At 39.4% G+C, this 15,088-nt stretch overlaps 1 long non-coding RNA gene across 2 annotated transcripts; it reads right to left on the bottom strand.

Moving 5' to 3' along the window:
• Positions 1–4,963: 4,963 nt before the first annotated feature.
• Positions 4,964–15,002, bottom strand: LOC127688861 (uncharacterized). 2 transcript variants are annotated; one of them, XR_007978773.1, is made up of 5 exons: positions 14,930–15,002; positions 14,502–14,585; positions 12,203–12,456; positions 11,174–11,279; positions 4,964–7,546 (listed from the first exon to the last, which is right to left on the bottom strand). It is a non-coding gene; the product is annotated as an uncharacterized LOC127688861 (long non-coding RNA). The 2 variants fall into 2 exon arrangements; XR_007978772.1 differs by lacking the exon at positions 14,930–15,002 and having other exon boundaries at positions 14,502–14,804.
• Positions 15,003–15,088: the final 86 nt, after the last annotated feature.

Raw genomic sequence — 15,088 nt, 5'->3', positions numbered from 1 at the left:
ACACACAAACACAATGAGAGAGAGAGAGAGAGAGAGAGAGAGAGAGAGAGAGAGAGAGAGAGAGAGCCCGACTCTTCCCCCCCACACACACCCTAATTTTATCCATCTGGATAAATATAATTTTAGGTTCTACATGATGGTTTGTTAGCATTTTATTCCCTGTGTTTGCAGGGCATTCAGAGTGATTGTAAGGCTCACAACAAACAGGATGGGTCTCTGACTTTCATCAGAGAGTACGTGACTTTTGAGAGTCACATGGGCCAGGAGTGAGCATTTGTGCAAATTAACTCTTCCTGTATTCTGAAGAGGATTGAGGCGACTTTGTCTTAGCTGATTTGCATGCACTAATTGCTGATTCTGAGTTAATGCAGAGCGATCACCTACATGATCGCATTCATAAATTAATATTTTTACTTTGCATTTACACACAGAAAGAAACAGTATAAATAATTTTAAAGCTGTGACTACACTTACATAATGAAGTGGTTAATTAAAGTAATGAGCTGGTTAATGGCAACCCCCCTCCAAATTTTTCATAAGACATCCATATAAGGGAGAAAGAAATATCTTGGTTTGGATAATTATCATAATTGCCTCAATATTTGATTTTACTTTTTACATGGATATATGCCCTAAATGTCACTCTGGTTATAAATCTGAATTATTCTTGCCTTTCTTGCGCATATATGGATGTCAAGGCTAAATGCTAAGGTAACAGAGGTATCACACAAGATGGAGATAGCCCCATCCCAGAAGGACTGGGCACAGGCTGGTTCAGATAAGCATGAGGTACTGAACACAGAAAAATAGAAGTCTGATTTATAGTAAACTACCCACTGTCAGTACCAAGGGGCTTCCTTGCCAGCTTCAGCCCAGAGTGCACATTCCAATTTGCAAGGAGTCCATTCTTCTAGGGAGCTCTAATCCTAAGAGAACATCCCTTAAGTGAGAGAATGAGGAGACTGGGGAGATGGCTCAGTGGTTAAACCACTTACCCTATTTGAATGAGAAACAAAGTTTAGATCCTCATAGAATGCATGGAAACACTTGGTGGGCATGGCAACCGCATGCAATTCCAGCTTCGGAAAGTACAGACAGGATTCCCAGAGGAAGCCAGCTAGCAAGACTGGCCTTATCTGCAAGCTCTGGTTTGACTGAGAGATGTCAACTCTGAACAAGGTGAGAGAGAGAGAGAGATCAAGGATGAGTCCAGACATCAAACTTGGTCTCCACAAGTGTGCTTCTCTGCTCCTCCACTCTTTGTGGTCTCCTTTGGTCATTCAGGTTTAAATTGTGTGTGTGTGTGTGTGTGTGTGTGTGTGTGTGTGTGTGTGTGTGTTTCATGTGTATGAATGTTTAGCCTACATGTATATCTCTCTACCATGTCTGGTGTCCTCAGAGTACAGAGAGGATGTTGAAGCCCTTGGAACTGGAGTTGCAAATGGTTGCTAAGAACTGAACCTTGCTCTTCTGAAAGAACTAGCAAGTACTCTTAACCACTGAGCCACCTCTACAATCCCCATGCTAAAGTTATGAAAAAGTATGAGACCACTCAAACACAGGGCTTTGGGCACTTTTATTCCTGTATTACATCCCTTGGAATGGTCTCTGTCTACAGACACAATAGGTACCTATGACAGGTACCTTAGGAAGGTCAGTGGGAACATTCTCCTGTTTGTTCCTTCCATAGATAGGAAGTGCAGGTGTGGTTGGCTATTTCCTGTTTAGGTCTGGCCAGATCTGGATGAGGTTTCTGAATAAAGACGGGAACTGGTGACTTTAAGGCTGCTCCATCTCTAACTTCAGGGAGGAGACGGTGCTATCCATCTCCTTGAGATTTCATCCAGAAGCACATAGAGATTCCTTGGAATCTAAATGACACAGCTGAGCAAGGTGTGACCAGTGAGAGGTGGTGTTGGGGGAGGGGAGCAGCAATAGCAGCAGGGAGCTGGTCCATGTGTTATCACACACAAGACCTTAGAAATGAACACCGAGAGGATTCCGCTTCAGCACGGTGACAGCTCTTGTGTCAGCCGAGATGTGAGCATCTCCACTGGACTGTGCTGCCCACTTGTTTTCCTGTTCTAGTCAAGCTGGAGGCACAGCATGTTTTTCAATGATTAAATACCACTCCATTTGAAAATAGAGGAATTTGAACTTCAACTTAACAGTGTTTTCAATAACTACATCCCCATGTTAAATATTTTCTTAAATAATGATTATATACAACAGGCCATTCTGGAACATGATAAATGATGGATTCTAAATTCTAAGAACGACCAGCATTACTTATGATCCTTTCTGTGGCAACAGCCAGTAAAAGGATCATATTTTTAGCAAATACATATCATTCTGAAGTCCCTAATGTGCAGAGTCTATTTCTTTAATTTATAGGAATGTGAAAGCCATTCTAAGAATAGCATTTTACGAGTCTACACTCATCAATATCTGATACTCTACATTTCTCTTTGAGCTTCTCTCTTCTCCATTGTCATGTCTGAATTAGCTCTATTATCGTATTTTACCTATCTCAATGTCTACTTCTTTCCTCCTGGAAATGAATTAAGTGAAGGTCAAAATGAGCCTAGAGACCCTTCAGATTTAAAACACACTTTAAGACATTACTTACCCTACCAGAAAATCAGACGTGGCTCTCTCTGATAAGAATTGTGTTTACATTTTTTTCATCATGAAATCAGACTTATTAAAGTGACCTTTTAACTGGAATAAAAACAGAAGTGCAAACTAAAACTTTAATGTACTGTAACTTTGCTGTTTTTCAAGTGTTAAATTCTTTATTAATAAATGCTGTCATAATTACATTTCCTTTATTAATGAATGATGTCATAACTGCATTTCCTTTGTGCCACTTGATTCACTTAAGGAAAAATCAGTGAAAGATTTAAACCTACATATAAATAAATCTAAGAATGTATATGTGAATATATAAAATACACATAAGCATCAGATATATAAATGGCTCATGAAAACCTATAAAGATAGCAGAAACCAGAGAGTTATCAGAGATTACTGTAGAACAGTGTTTCTCAACCTGTGGACTGACATCCTTCTGGGGGTAGCATATCAGATATTTTATTATGATTCACAGCAGTAGCAAAATTACAGTTATGAAATAGCAACACAACAATTTTATGGTTGGAGTGGGTCACCACAACATGCAGAACTGTAAACCTTAGATAGGAAGGTTAAGAATCGCTTGTGTAGAGAGGAACACATAATTCATTTCAGGTCATCCCTCACGTGGTTGATTATAATCATGAAACCTTTTTCCAAATTCTCATGTATTGCCTGTTTTCTGTTGTAGTAAATCTCCAACCCAATAAGCCCAAGAAGAGAACACACAACTCAGTTATAATATTTATAAGCTGCACGCCTAGATTTGGCAGATATACCACTACACTACTCTATTCCCCAGCTATGAAATTCCTTGCTACTTGCAGCTTCTCCAGGCCATGTGGTTCTGCTCCATCTGTCTCTCTCCTTTCTCTCTTCCCCAACTCTAAAACCTCCCACCCCACCTTTCCCTTCCACTGCCCAATCACAGCCTCTAGCCTTTATTTGACCAGATAAAATAGGGAAAAGGTTCACCTGAGTATGAGATTCACTCCTCACAAGGGCAGTTCCTCTTGAGGGAGTTAGCATCAAAATACAAACAGCACCAGGGCATTCCACAATAGTTTCCCTAAGAGATATTTAATAACAACTATGAAGAATAATCCAGTTTGTAAGGATGTGGTCATTGTATTGACATCTACTTAACCCCACACCATAAATGTCCATAGTTTTGCCTTCTGGTTGAATGGCTGAGAAAAATGAGGAAGAAACAGATCTTTGTTTTACAAACACTGAAAAGCATCTAAAAAGTTAGCTTACTGTCCATGGCTAAGTGTCTGACACACATTCAGTATATGTTACTGAATTGGGTGATGCTATCAATTGTATCAGACATTCAGACTTTCAATCACATACCATTTTCAGTTCTCATCTAATCTGCCAATGAATTTTTCTTCTACAAGTTTAACTTTTCTGTTCACTTTTTCAAATATAAACTTTATATTTTCTACTGTAAAATGAAAAAAATATTTTTTAAGACAGGGTCACCTGCATCCTAGGCTGTCTTCAAGCTCTCTCCATAGCTGAGAGTGGCCTTGCATTTCTGACTTCTGGTCCTCTTACCTCCAGTTCCCAAGCACCAGAATTGCAGGAATTCTCCACTGTGCCTAGTATAGAATGAATAAAACCACCTTGTTCTAATAACCCAAAGATATTTAGTATAGAAACTATTAAATGTGTGACAATGTTTTTTTTAAAAAAAAATAAGTAGATACCAGTTATAGACACTGATTTCACATTTTCAAATGTTTAGCAGATATTGTGACATCAGGTCCTAGCTAACAGAAACGTAGGACAAAATAACCCAGCATTCTATTGGATGGTAACAACAAAGTAGTCAAGGAGTCCCGAGAGCCAACACAACACTCACAGCGCTCTATCAGAAGATCGAGGTTGACAAACATTTGCGTGGATTTTGTCAGTCCCAAAGATCTTTGCAATTACTATTTATCTCCAAATGAAACACAATGGTATTTAAGATAGACAGCTGCTAACTGATGTATTTTGTAAGTGCTGCCCAAATACAACAACTCAATTAGCGTCTCTCTTGTGCGCTTATGAGCTTACCTCCACCCAGTGTTTCATCTCTGGGGGGAATAAGAGCCGTTGACCATTTCCTAGACTGAACATCTGTCTTCACGACACTGCGCTGATGACTATTATTTTATCTTGTAAAATATTTTTTCTTCCCAATTTAAGTCTTTCATTTTTTAGACACAGTTTAGACAATTTAGACTTGCTGAAGAAATAAAATAATTTTAAGTGTGCAAATGAAATGAATATCAAAAACAACAAAAACTGTTCGGTGCATTGGATAATAGAGTTTTAATGTATCTTTGCTGTCGAGTTAGTGTATTTGTGTGATAATTTTATGTGACAGTATAATTAAACTGTAAAACAATTCCTATTGCCTATGTATTTTATCTATTTATCATCATTTATTTCTTTACCTCTTTTGCTGCAATAAATATTATTGTAAGGAGAGTTAAATAAGTTAAACCAATGCAATTACTTTTACAGATTGAAATTAACTTCATATATCAATTTGTACACATTTATACAAAGTACCTATAACTGGCCTGGTATAAATAAATGCATTTATTGCAGTATATTTATGATGTCACTGGTTTCCATGTTTGCCTTCCTCTTGAGTAATGATATATATGTTTAAACTTGACATTTTAACAGTTTTTTCAAACAATTTCATTCATTATCAAATAACCATTTATTACACTGTGGCAATTTCATACCATTTACTGAACCCTTTAGGCGCTCCTAAACAATGATTTATCAACCAATATACAGATTTAAATGCTTATCACAGCAAATATAGAAAGCAACATTAAATAGTGACCTGACAAGAGATAACTAAGTTATCTTTTTAAAAATCTCACGTCATTGTTAGTGACCACCAGCATGCATTTACACACAGCTGATGGAAATTAGGGACGCTATAGCTGACTGTTAACGTTCTTCACATATCAAGCTGGCTAATTGTAAAACAAATACAGATATTAGCCATAAGACCCTGATTGTTTATTTTAGAAGAGAGGAAGGATGTTTGAAACATCTTGGACACTGGCCTTCTTGGTAGTCTTTTGTACTGTGGCCTTTCCCTAGGAGAGAAAAATATTCCTGCTCAGAAAAGTCATCCCTGGATAACGAATCAGGGATGATCCAGATGGACCGTGCTGTGCGAGATAAATGGCCGCCTGAAATAATCCGATGTGCTCACTGCACACAGGGCACAGCCTGGCCGTTTCAATCCTCATGAGGCCTGACCATATCATCTTCACTGGAGCATCCCACCAAAGTTATGTGGTTGGGAACTTTTATTAGAATGAGGAAATTGAATTTCTCAATTCAAAGATGCCAAGCCAACAGCAGAAGGCATTATTGTTGTGGGATCCCACAGTGAACCCACTGAACAAGTCTAGTCCTGAGAGAATACTGAAAGTTTATTTAAAAACAATTAGCAGGGACTAGAAAGGAGGAGGGAAGAAACAGAACAAGCTTTTCAAGTGGGGTCATTTACATAAAACATTAAACCTGATAAAGGTGTCTGTCAGCCTGTGGGAGGGTCTGTATGTCTTCAGTTAGTCGAGTCCACAGTGAATTAATTTGACACTAATTGCAGAAGGATTAAATTTATTCCATCTCTATAGGCTACTCCTTGACTATTAAAATTAAATGAAGATAAAAATGAATTATTCTTTCCTAGCTCAAAAATTAAACACCAAACCAATTTATGAGTGTGTGGGAGAAGATGGGCAATCAGGATCACAGCCTGTGCTGTTCTGTTTTCTAAAATAAACTGAAATAAGAAGTGTAATTTTAGATGGATTTATTAATTTAACCAAAAGATCCATTATTTGGGAGACCCCTGGAACACCTTTGGAAATATAATTTGGTAGAAATTAAAGAACATAAACATTTTAAGTATTACTTTAAAAAATACACATCAGGGCATAGAGGTACATTTTCTACAGGGTGGTTTTAATAATCAAACTAAGCAGAAATTATTAAAGTGAAGAAAGTATATTTTGAGTCATTTCAGCATTGAGGTGAGATCTTAAGAAATAGTCTTATAAACCAAACTTTGAAGGGACTCCCCATTTTCAGAAATGTCCTTAACCATAAATGACGAGTTGAAGAACCAAGAGCCCTTGAGACTCCCTGAGCATGCGGTTCTTTGTGGGTACGGCTTACTCTCTGGTCTAAGGCGATGGATCAGGGAAAGGAATGGGGGTAGAATCTGTGACTTCCATGATCAGACTGGAAGTCTAAAAGATGTTTCCTTACTCTGTGTCTATGGCTTTGTCAAATACATTGAACAAACCTGCAAACCCCAAATATGAATATTTATATATTCAGATTAATGCATCTTCCTTTTTATGGGACATGGAATTGTATATTAATTTGGATTGTTTGTTGCTTATACCATCTTTTTAAACTAATTTTTTTTTTTTTTTACCTATTCACTTTCCGTCCTACTCACTGCCCCCTGCTGGTCACCCCTTCCCACAATCTGTCCTTCTTGCTCCCTCCCCTCCTCCTCTGAGCAGATGAGGCTCGCCTGACCACCACCCTCTTTCCCCCTGGCACTTCAAGTCTCTATACAGCTAGGCACTTCCTCTCCCACAGAATCCAGACAGTCCAACTATTAGAACATATCCCATGTATAGGCGACAGCTTTTGGGATAGCCGCACTCCAGTTGCTCAGGACCCATATGAAGGTCAAGCTAAGCATCTGCTACAGATGGGGCCTAGGTCTAGTGTGTGTATGTTCTTTGATTGGTGCTTCAGACTCTGAGAGCCCCAAGGGTCCAGGAAAAGATGGAAAAATAGACATACAAGATGTGGTTTTTTTTCAGATGTTTATAGCTGAACATATATAGCACTTTGTGAATTTCTGAAAAAAAAGAGAGAGAAATATTATTATCCTACCTTTGACAAAATGCCAAAGTAGATGAAAACAAACCATTAGGACCTCATAAATAACAGGGAAATGAGAGGTGATTGGGAATTACATAACTTGCCCAGAGCCATATGGGAATAGCAAAATAAAGTCTAAAATATCTTCTCACCCCAATGCCTTTAACTTCAGTGTAAGATTATGAGAAAAATCCCTTATATAAAATAGAATGCATTTCAACATGGATCTGTGTCATAAACTAGTTGAGGGAAGACTAACAAAGTAATTTCAGGCATGAGTAATCTTCTTGGTTTAACCCTCCCACCCACAGTCTCTCATGCCCCCAACTAAACACAAGCCACATACACATATACAGCATACAGATAGTCCTGTGTGTGCACGAGTGATCTCCTAAAGGCCAAGTCTAGAAGTTTAGAAATCAAGGATGTTTTAAATGTTCAAAGGAAACCTGTCACTTCATCTCTTCCCATTCCATAAGTGTGTATGTACATTGTGGCTCTGTTTATCTGAAAAAGAAAAATCTTTCTTCCTTTTTTCCAAACAAGTATAAACTTTAGAAATTGTAGTGGAAGAAAGTGCTTATCTTCATTGTAAGAGAACTATATAAATGAAGAATGTGACAATTTTCATATTTCCTCCTGAGTTGTAACAAAAGTTATTTTAGAAGTTGTAAGGGGACTGGAGAGATATTTCAGTTTGTCAGGTGTTTGCACTGAAAGCACAAAAATCTGTCCAAACCCCCAGAACCCATGTTTTTTGTTGTTGTGGTGGTGGTGGTTGTTTGGGGTTTTGTTTTTTTAAGGCTGGGTATGGCAACACTCTTAATCCCAGCACTGAGAGGTAGAGACAAGGAAATCCTTAGGGCTCATCTGCCATTCAACCTAGCAAGCCAACAATGACAAGAACAACGTAGGCTGCTCCTGAGGAATGACACCCAAAGCTGTCCTCTGCCTCCACGTGCTTGCACACACGCCTACACATGGAGAAAGCTGTTAGTAAGATGCCATTTTCTAGTTGTTTGTTTTGTTTTTCTTTGAGTCTCTCTCTCTATAGAACCAGCTGGCCTGGAACTCACTTCATAATGCCTCAAGTTTCCCAAGCACTGAAGTTACAGGCCTGAACCATCATGCCTGGGGTCCCATATTTTACAACACAAATAATACCTTAGATTCTCTATTGAGTATATTACTCTCAGCATATATGGTGGTTTGGGTGAGAATGTATCCCATTGGTACACATCTGTGAACACTTGGTCCCTGGTTGATGATGCTGTTCAGGGATCTCTTATGTGGTGTATGCCACTGGTGGTTGGGCCTTGAGGGTTTACGGCCAAGTTCGGCGTCCAGATAGCTCTCTCTGCTTTCTGAATGTATTTGAAGATCTGCTCTCTCAGCTTTCTGATCTGGCTGCCTGCTGCCATGCATCTCCCACTATTCCAGACTCTCCCTCTGGAAGTGTAAGCCAGAGTAAACTGTCCCTTCAGTCTCTTTGGCCATGGTGCTTTATCACAGCAACAGAAAGGAACTAATACAGGACATAAAGTATCTTTCGGAGTACACTGAGAGGTCATTTACCCACTGCAGCAATGAATTAGCTGATGTCTACCCTTCAATTTACAAAGCATGCTAATGCTTTGTTTGGCTAAATATAATAAAATCTCCAATCAATGCAGCAGTTGCTTGTGTGTCTTGCAATGCACTTGTTTTCCCAAAGTGGAGGTAGACCACATTCTAAAGACGAATACAGTTCTGGTGAATACAGTATTTAAGGTTTGTGTCAATCAGGGCAAGGATTCCATTAGCAATCCTGAAACAGTCAACACTTTAATTAATTCTCATGCTTAGTAGACCCAGAGTTGAGAAAGTTCTATGTCAGCTGAAATCATCACTGTCCCAACATCAGTCAATCAAACTCCACATCTTCTCTATTTTTCCCCTTTTAATTTACTTACTTTTTTTTGAATGTTCATGGTGCTACCAACACTTCATACCTTTAAGAAGAGTACAATCTACCTCCCTCTTCAGGCTAATCCTTATTTCAATCATGTGGTGACACCATGTCTTCATACTTATTGGGTAGAGTGATTTTTTTTTCTAATTTTTGCAGGGATTCCTATTTAGGACAAGAGGTTTGGGTTTTGAAGTGAAGCATTAGTGTAAATGAGCTCCAACTAAATAGATCTCTGCCTACACAGTGGCTATGATAACAAGTTGTTGTATTTTATCAAACCTTGGGACTTGCTTGCTTATTTGTTTGAGACAGCATCTGTCTGTGTATTCTTGGCTGTCCTAGAACTTGCTGTAGGTTAGGCTGACCTCAAACTCACAGAGATCTGCTTGCCTATGCTTCCTGAATGCTGGGACTAAAGTCCTGCACCACCCATCTTAGGATTGTATATGATAAAATTGCATCTGTCCCTTCTTCATTTTATCCCCCACCCTGTGTGTGTGTTTGTGTGTGTGTGTGTGTGTGTTTGTGTGTGTGTCAGCATGTGCACTGACCTCCCTGCACTCACACATGTGTGCTCACAAGGAGGTCAGAGGAGATGTTGGGAGGTCTTCTTGAATTGCTCTTTACCTTATTTTTTAAGGCATGGTCTCTCTTTGTACCTGAAGCTTACATTTGTGGAGCCAGTAGGCCCCCAGGATCTGCCTGTATCTGTCCCTCAACTCTGAGGTTACAGGTATATGCCACCACACCTAGCATTTACTTGGTGATCCAAACTCCGGTCTCCACATTGGCATGGCAAGCACTTACCAACTGCGCCATCTTCCTAGCTCCATTCTATTGGACTCACAGAAACCTTTACCATAATGTGAAGATAAACTCTGATTAGCCCCATTATTAGTTGTGATAGATAATCTAACCTAGTGTTAATCTTTCCTCACTGAATGATGAAGACCCATCTCTCCCATATTCAACAAACATAGCCATGTTCAAATTTGAACTCTCACATTTGTATAACCTCAAACCACAACCTACTTAATCTCAAGTGAGTCAAATTCTTAAAACCCAGTGTACTAAAATACTCTAACAAACAAACCTAGTTATTCCCTAGGAACAGCTGCAATCTAACTCTAAACATGGGACTGTCTCTTTAAAATGTGTGCTACTGGTTCTTTCCAGTACTCTCTGGGATAGAGAATAGTACACAGCGTGATAGGTATAATCCAATCTGACTTTCTGAAACAGGAGTATACAAATTCTTTCTGGAACAATTTCTTTGACAAATTCATAATAGAATGGAAACATTCACCATGCCCCAAAAAAACTGCTGCTGGGTTTCATTTTTGGATTTTATAAAGTGAATATGTATGAATATATATATGCATTTCAGAATGACTTTATGAATAATTAAATGGATATATAATTATATCCACTTTTATCCTCAGCTTTACCAGCCAAAATATCTTCAATTTATGTTAAAAAAAAAGGGGGGGGGGTATTTTGTGGGGTTTTTCCAAATTTGTAAGGGAACTGCTAGTATATTTTGAATTTATATGCTTCTTTTATTAAATACATCTTACACTTCAATAAATGGGAATTATACAAGCAATTTCTAGCATTCATTATTTCAAATATCTAATTGCCATTGTGTCTTACCTTTTCTGGGCCCAGGTGTGAAGAGCAGATCAGGGAGTGACACTGAATAACACCTAGGAGTGAATCTAGACGCTGCTTCCTGTCAAATCCAGTCCTCCCGAAGGGCCTTGTTGGCAGAAAACAACATCTATTAGAAATAAAGGGACTGCATTCACTTCTAAAATATTGGTGGGGAATGAGGGAATGGCTTTTGAGATTTTTCAAACAAGTGCCTGTGTGAGAATCCGAAAAAAAAAATCATTCACTTCTGAGAGATGACATTATCTATTGATAACGTGCCCGATGTTTGAGCCAGGAGGACCTGAGTTCTCTAGCGCCAATATAAGCAGCTGGGCATGGTGGCACACACTTATAACCCCAGTGCTGGAGACAAACATGAGAGGATCCTTGGATTTCACTGGACAACTAGACCAGGCCAATTCATGAGTTCCAGGTCCAAGTGAGAGGCCACGTCTCAGAAACAAGTAGTTGAGACTGAAATGATGGCTCACTGGTTAAAAGTGCTTGTTGCTCATAAGAGGCCCACAGCTGGATCTCATGGAGGCACTTCCCCAACTGAAGCTCCTTTCTCTGTGATAACTCCAGCTTGTGATAACTCCAGCTTGTGTCAAGTTGACACAAAACCAGCCAATACTCCTGGTGTTTGCCTCTCCTTGCAGCGCTGTTGATACCTGAGAGCATCAGTCAGGATTTTTAGGCACACCAAGATGGCAGTGTGGAAAGACTACTTATTTTTAATTATGTGTATGCGTGTAGGTGTGTGCATATGAACATGTGAGTATGAGCAGGTACACAGTGAGGCTAGAAGAGGATGCTGAAGCTGTGGAGAAGGAGCTACATTTAGTGGCAAGCACTTGACTCGGCTGCTGGGAACAAAAGCAGGATGCATGCTTATGCACCAAGACATCTTTCCAGCCCTTTTCGCCACTCACAAAAGCAATTTCAAAGAGCACAGGCGTCCTTCTAGAACAGATTCATAGCATGTCCCGAGGGGAGAAGGACTAATGGTAGGGACAGAAAATCACGAACCTGAAAGAAGCAATCCATGAGGCTGAGTGCTGCAGAGTGGGAAGTACAACTACCTAGCCTTCCCCCAAAGAGACGCCAGGCAGAGAGGGCAGTAGGCAGAAAAGGTATACATCAAGCTCACAGGAGAGATGGCTCAGCAGTTAAGAGAACTTGCTTCCTTGCAGATCATCTGGAGTTCATTCCCAGCACCCACATGGCAGCTCACAACCATCTAAAACTCCTGTTGCAGCGTATCTGACACCCTCTTCTGGTCTCTGCAAGAACCAGGCAAACACACAGCACATAAACATATATGCAGACAAACAGGTGTACACATAAAATAATCTTTTAAAAAACCTATTAAATATTTTCTCCAAAGTTTATAAACACAGGATTGAAATAGTTTTTGACACATTTAGATACATTGGCTTAAAGGTATTAGATGTAAATTAAAGAAAAATATTTCAAATGTATTATCCTGAAGATGTATCTAGTGTATTATTTGAAAGTAAGTTAGCAGTCCATTTTTCTGATGTTTTTGAACATTTTTGAAATGTTTTTAAATATGAAATATGGAACTTCTTGAATGGTAAATAAAAGATTGGTAATAAATATAATGTTGAAAATTAAGCTCGGGGAGCAATCCCTATATTTGGGAAGTAATAGCAGGAAGGTCAGAAGTTCGAAGCCAGGCTCAGCCGCACTGCAAGTTGGATGCTAGCCTGAGATACACTAGATCTTGCCTTTTAAAACTGTGAAGTGAATGAATTAATGAAAAATTAATAAATGTAATGAAATTCAGGTATAAGTAAGAAAAGGAATTCCCGATACATTTCCAAAACAAAAGAGGGAGGGTGGCTCAGTGGTAGAGTGCTTGCATGAGATACTAAAAATAAATTTAACATTTTTTTAAACAAGCAAACTTATAAACTTAATTATCTTATTAAAATACATCCACTAATTTTTAGAAAGACATGCAATTAATATAAGAACATTCAAATCTGAAAGCTATCATTCATAATGATTCTCTTTTTGGTTTATCCATAGTTTCTAATGTTTCAACAGTAAGTATAAATAGTTCATGAAAGGAAAATGTAGCAGAGTAGCTTACTCAGAACCAAACATGTAATCAAGTGTATTCATGTTAAGTTACTAAAATGAAGAAACTGAAGACCACAAAAACCTCACTCTTTGGCATGATTGCAAACGATTTTCTGCCACCGTGTGGGGAACTCTGCACATTGCAGAATTAAAATACACATTGGAACTCTGTAACTGAGGAGAAAGTGCTTCCCGTGGCCAAGAGGATTGACTAAAACTTTATGGATTGGTTTGTCATCTGTGTCCCCCTCTAGCAATTAAGAAAATTGCTAGGAGAAATAATAATGCCTAACACATGTGATAACAACAGTCCAAGCACCCGTCTCATAAATATGTACTGTTCTGTCTCAAAAGACCTGAGAGGGGGGCATTATTCCCACCACCTATTTTATAGGTACATCACAGAGAGCTTAACTCTCTGCCAAAAGAGAACAAATCTAAACTGTATCTCTAAATCTCTAATCTAAACTGTACTGTGTTTTGGGTCAATTAAAATATTTTTGACCTCACCATTCCTTTTAGGAGTAATAGACTTGCCCGAATAGTTACCTACTAGACAGATTGAGCACATTCAACTTCTAAGAGGGACAGCCATGTCCTCCAAAATAATAGTCCCTCGAAGCTTCTTAAAGGTACAGCTCATAGACTGGAGCCATCCAAAAACTGTTAATGGCCCACACAGAAAAGTACAGAAGTTGAGATCTTTTGAGGAATTATTTTTCATTTTTTATTGGTTATTTTATTTATTGACATTTCAAATGTTGTCCCCTTTCCCAGTTTCCTCTCCAGAAACCTCCTATCCTCTCCTCCCCCTTTTTGAGGAATTTTTTTTCCACAGCCAATTTTAGGACTGTTGACTGTGATAATAAACTATTTTACATTTATTGACTTCATCTGTATTTTCATTTTTCTACATCATCAAGATACGACCCACAAATAATTGGGGGGAGCATGTTTTAAAGCAATAGTTCTAAACCTTCCTAATGCTGGGACCCTTTAATACATACAGTTCCTCATGTTGTGGAGACCCACAACCACAAAATTACTCCGTTGCAACTTCGGAACAGTAATTTTGCTACAGTCATGAATCGTATGAATGATATTTCCTATGATCTTAGGCAACCCCTGTGAGAAAGGGTCCTCTGTAACACCCCTAGGGGTGAAGAGCAGCTATTTTAAAGGGTGAGGGAACGGAGAGCTCAGATAATAGAGCGCTTACCTAACAGCCAGCTGTCTGTCTGTCTCTGTCTATCTCTGCCACAATGTGGTAACAATCATGTTGATAATCTCGGCACTCTGGAGACTGGGGCAGGAAAATTAGTTTTCAAGGTTATTTCAGATACACTGGAAGGCATTCAAGGCCGACCCGGAACACAAAAGAAGAGTCTGGGGAGGGGGAGGGGCACTTATTAATGTCAGAAGCCCTACTGGAGAGAAAAGTTATTCACGTCGGAAAATTCTATCAAAGTAGATTCTTCTAGGACCTGGCATAAGACGTCGACTATTTTTCACCCCCTTTTCATTTACTTTGTAATATAGTTAATGTCAATTAGAGGAAAACAGAGAGAAACTAATAGCCTTTTCAGACAGCGAGGTTAGGTCCCTCCAGTAACGGAAAGTACGTGAACCTTAGAAAGCAACGCCCACCTCCGCGTCCGCCTGCAGCAAGCTGAAGTTATAGCAGGCTTGAGACGGACTGGTGGGGGTAAGGGGGTGGAGGGGAGGGGGGAGGGGGGAGGATCCCCCGGGGAGGGGGGAGGGGGGAGGATCCCCCGGGGAGGGGGGGAAGGGGGGGGGATCCCCCGG

This window comes from Apodemus sylvaticus, chromosome 7 (genome assembly GCF_947179515.1).
Source record: "Apodemus sylvaticus chromosome 7, mApoSyl1.1, whole genome shotgun sequence".
In the NCBI taxonomy this organism is placed as follows: domain Eukaryota; kingdom Metazoa; phylum Chordata; class Mammalia; order Rodentia; family Muridae; genus Apodemus; species Apodemus sylvaticus.
This window is presented reverse-complemented; position numbering and strand designations above follow the sequence as displayed.